Source organism: Ceratotherium simum, chromosome 31 (genome assembly GCF_057802395.1).
Source record: "Ceratotherium simum simum isolate JZ-2026a chromosome 31, ASM5780239v1, whole genome shotgun sequence".
NCBI lineage: Eukaryota > Metazoa > Chordata > Mammalia > Perissodactyla > Rhinocerotidae > Ceratotherium > Ceratotherium simum.
This window is the reverse complement of record NC_141930.1, coordinates 33,642,355-33,646,969: the sequence shown is the minus strand read 5'-3', so window position 1 is coordinate 33,646,969 and position 4,615 is coordinate 33,642,355. Positions and strand designations below refer to the sequence as shown.

General features: G+C 39.6%; 1 pseudogene; it reads right to left on the bottom strand.

Annotated features, from left to right (window-relative positions):
* Positions 1-2,077: 2,077 nt before the first annotated feature.
* Positions 2,078-3,190, bottom strand: LOC101402626 (polyadenylate-binding protein 4 pseudogene; annotated as a pseudogene).
* Between the last annotated feature and the right edge of the window lie 1,425 nt (positions 3,191-4,615).

The window sequence follows — 4,615 nt, the reverse complement described above, 5'->3', positions numbered from 1 at the left end:
AAGCCACATAGACCTGGAATTTCTCCGTAGGAAAGAACTGAAGTATAACTTCAGTTTCTGTACTAGTGTTAGGACTACATAGATTATGCATTTCTTCCTGAATGAGCATTCACAGTTTGTGTCTTTCAAAGAAATTGTCCATTTCATTGAAGTTGTTGAGTTTATTGGCATGAAGTTATTCATAATATTCTCTTTTTTACTTGTCTGTAGAATAGGCACCAATAGCATCTCTCTTATTCCTGATATTAGTAATATGTATCATCTCTCCTTTTTTCCAGATCCAGTCCTGCTAGAGGCTTATCAAATATTTTATATTCTCAAAGAGTCAGCTTTTGGGTTTGCTGATTTTCTTGATTTCTTTTCTGTTTTCTATTTCATTGACTTCTACTGTGATTTTTAATATTTTCTTTCTGTTGCTTATTTTGGGTTTTATTTTCTGTTTTTTTCTGGTGGTTTAAGATAGCAGTTGGGGTCACTGATTTTAGACGTTTCTTCTTTTTAATGTAGGTATTTGCTGCTATAAATTCTCCCTAAGTACTATTTTCAGCATCCCACAAACTTTGATATGTTGTTTTTCCATTTTCACTAAGTTGAAAATACATTTTTTCCATATATTTGGGATTTTTCAGATACCTTTCCATTATTGATTTTTAATTTAATTCTACTTTGTAGAATTTGGAGGAAATACTCAGTATGACTTCATTTTTTTTTAATTTATTGAGACTTGTTTTATGGTTCAGAATATGGTCTATACTGATAGATGTTTTGGAAGTATTTTAAAAAGATGTTTTTTTCTATTTGTTTAATACTTGTCCTGTCTCCTCTTTGTTCCACTTTTTTTTTTTTTCCTTTTCTGCCTTCTTTCAGACTAATTATGTTTTAAGATTCCATTTCATTTCTTCTCTGGGTTTACTAGTTATAACTTTTGATATTTTCATGTGATTTAAGGTTTATACTATATATCTTTGGCTTATCATCATCTATCTTCACCGCCTATTTTACAATAAAATAATACACTTCTATTTCTCCCCTCCTATACTTTGGGCTGTTGCTGTCATATAGTCTATTTTAAATATATTAAAACCTCACTAATTATTTTTTAAATATATTTACATACTAAGAAACACTTGTATATTTACCCATGTAATTACCATTGCTGGTGCTGCCTCTTCCTTTGTGTACTACGATATTTCCATCTGGTACTATCTTCTTCCACCTGAAAGATTTCCTTCAACATATCTTTCTAGTGAAGAACTGTTGGTGATGAATTCTTTCAACTTTTGAATGTCTGGAAAAGTGTTCATTTCACTGTTATTCTTGAAATATATTTTCTCTGGGAAATTCTAAATTGAAAGTTTCTCCTCTTTTTCAGCAATTTTAATGTTGTTCCACAGTCTTCTAACTTGCAATGTTTCAGATGAGAAATCTGCTGTCATCCTTATCTTTGTTCTGTCATCTTTATCTTTGTTCTACTGTATGTAAGTTGTCTTTGTTCCTTGGCTCAAATAAAATGTCTATTTGTCATTGGTTTTGAACAATTTAATTACACTGTGACTGGATACAGTTTTCTTCATATTTATTATACTATGGCTGCATTGGATCTGTGAAGTTTATAGTTTTCATAAAATTAGAAAAGTTCAAGCTATTATATCTTAAAATATTTTTTTCTATCTGTAGGAGTCTCCAATTACACATATATTAGGTTGGTTGAAATGATGTCTCAGGTTAATGATGCTCTATTAATGATTTTTATTTTTTTCTCTGTTTTAATTTGATAACTTTTATTGTTTGTCTATAAATTCATTAATTTCACCTTATGCATATATAATCTGCTGTTAATCCATTTCATCTTTAGAAGCTTGATTTGTGTCTTTTCATAACTTCCATGTCTCTACTTAAATTTTTGAACATGTGCAATAGAGTTATAATAACTAATTTAATGTTCTTGTCTACTAATTCTAACATCCTGTCAATTCTAGATGAATTGTGACTTGAGATCTCCCACCTTGCTACCAGCCTGGATTAGGCCTCGTCTGTGCAACTGGTTAGGCGTGTAATATGAAAATCTTCCCTGAGCCTATGGAACTCCTGGCACAAAGTAGCCACCAACTGCAGGCTGAAACTGATTTAAGATGGCATTGGATGGGAGTGCTCTCATTCCAGCCACATGCTGCATATACTGGTTGCTTAAGTGAGCCATTCTCTCTGCCTTCCTCTGGGCCAGTGCAATACACAGTGGCTTGGAGGCCACCATGCATCCATTTATTTCAGTGACTGGTTTAGTTGCCTGTTCAGGAGTTGAGAAGTAGGTGAAGCCAATGCCTTTGCTTCTCTCATCCTCCAGCATTGCCTTAGCACTGGTCAGTGATCCAAAAGGAGAAAACCTTTCCTTAATTTCTCATCATCAATGGTGTCATCCAAGTGCTTAATGTAGAGATTCACCCTGATATCCACAATTCTCTCTTGTTTCAGCTGTTCAAATTTCTGTTTTAACTTAGCTTGCTGTTCCACTGGGATCTCTGATCACCTTGACGCTTAGGGTCTTACCAAACCGGTTGAACAGCTCTTTCAGACTCTCACCATCTACCCCTTCCCCCAAGTTTTTGATATAAATATTGGTGAATTCTTTGACTTTGGCTCCAAGCTTGGCTTCCAGCTCTTTTCTCTTTTCAAGACTGGAATCTGCTCACAAACAGTTTGCAGTCATTGAGGAGCATGCCATTTATCTTCCTGATGGCCTTGTCAGCAGCCTCTTAGATCTCAAAGGGACAAAGGCATAATCCTTAGAGCTGTTCTTTTCATACACCACCTTGCAGGGCAGAATGTTTCTAAAAGCAGAAAAGTATCATAAAGTGCCTTATTATCTATAGATTTGTCCAGGTTCTTAATGAAGACATTTCCCACACCTGATTTTCTCAGAGGATTCCCTCAGAGACCACGTGACACAGAGTGGCTTTCCCTTAATCATATCAAAGTTATGGTGTCTAAACCCGGCTCAGCACCAGTAGGCTGCTGGAAGTTGACATAGGCATAACCCAGGCAGTATGGGTAATCATATCATGGCAGATCTGGGTGGACAGCACAGGCCCTGCAGGACTGAACTTTTCATGCTGCATGCCTCGGTAATGTCTGAGTGCAGGTCATTCACATTCAGGGAGGTGATGGGGTAGCTGCTGACTTCAGTGTTCATTCACGTCCCCAGCCCCAACCATCCGGAGACCCACCAGGAGGACTTCTTGTAGGAATAATGCAGGTCAGAAGGGGCTCTTCTCAGAGCTGTGGCTCACACCTTGGCCCACAGGTGGCACAGAGTGAAGCTAGGAGAATCTGTCGCAGGCCCAAGGAGACAGAGGACCAGAAAGAGGAGTTCAGGGACAGCTTGTGGGAAACAGCAAAACTGCAGACAAAATGCTCTTAAAAACAATGTGGCCCTCCCTGAGAGTTTGGAATTTTCAGTTGTCCTGGTCCGCAGCTCAAAAAAAAAAAAAAAAATTGCAATTTAGAATTCCCTCCAAATTGTCAAAATTCTTCAAGAGGCTGCCAAACGCTGCCCATGGTGACCTCTAGAACCCACGTTTCTCTACAAACAGGGGCCTCCGGCTTGTGGCAGTTTAAGATTACAGCAGCCAGGGGAAGAGGGAAACAAAATATTTCTTGTTGCGGACTGTGCAAGCCCCGGGAGGGCTGAGCACACAGCTGCCCCGACGCTGGGGCTGTGTGCAGGGAGCAGAGACATGTGGTGCGCCCCAGCACACTGGGTGAGGGTCTCTCTCTCTTTTTTTTGTTTCCGATTTTGAATTGTTTTCATTTTTTTTCTCTCTATCTCTTTCTTTTTTTTTCCGGGCTGCTAGACCCAAAGTAATAGTGGCTGCAGTTACCAGGGCGGAGAGATGGTTTGCTCTTTTTATATCTTCATTTTAACATATTTTAGGTGAGACAATAACTGTGTTTTAGCTCAAGTCGAACTTTTTCCTACTACTGGAGCAAGATCCTACCGTGTGCTCTACCCAAGGCCCCAGAAATCGTGAGGTTTTGCCTCTACCTGGTGGGAAGCGTTGCCCCTGGCTCTACAAGCGCTTAGTACTGTTCCCTCCAGTCCTTTCACGAGCTCCTGTGCAGCCAGAGCTTCCCTCACACACACGCGCTGATCAGTGCTTTGCTCAGCACTCAGGGCTGGCTCTCTGCAGCCGTCTCACGTTCTCACTCTGTGCACCTTTCTCCTCTTTGTTAATGGGTCCTCTAGTTAACGCTGCTTTGGGTCACTCAGAATCTCAGCTGCATCTGCTCCACTCAGGAAGTGTTTTCAGCTTTAAGTCCACCCCTGTCCCTGTGTCTTGGTGCGGACACTTGCAGGAGGCAGCATGCCTGGAGCATGGCAGCACTCATTCCATCTGTTTTCCATTTCTCAGGGACTGTCATCCTCCATACTCCGATGTTCAGTGTCTTGAACGTATTTCATCTTTATCTTTTTTTTTTTTTTTTTTGGTTGTTTTCAAGTGTGGGAGTAACTCTAGTCCTTGTGCACTTCGTTGTCTTCTGGCTTTCATGGACTCATAAAAACAGCCAGCTCTTATTCTTTCTGCTGTTCTGTTAAATGTACTATACCACCTGTGTT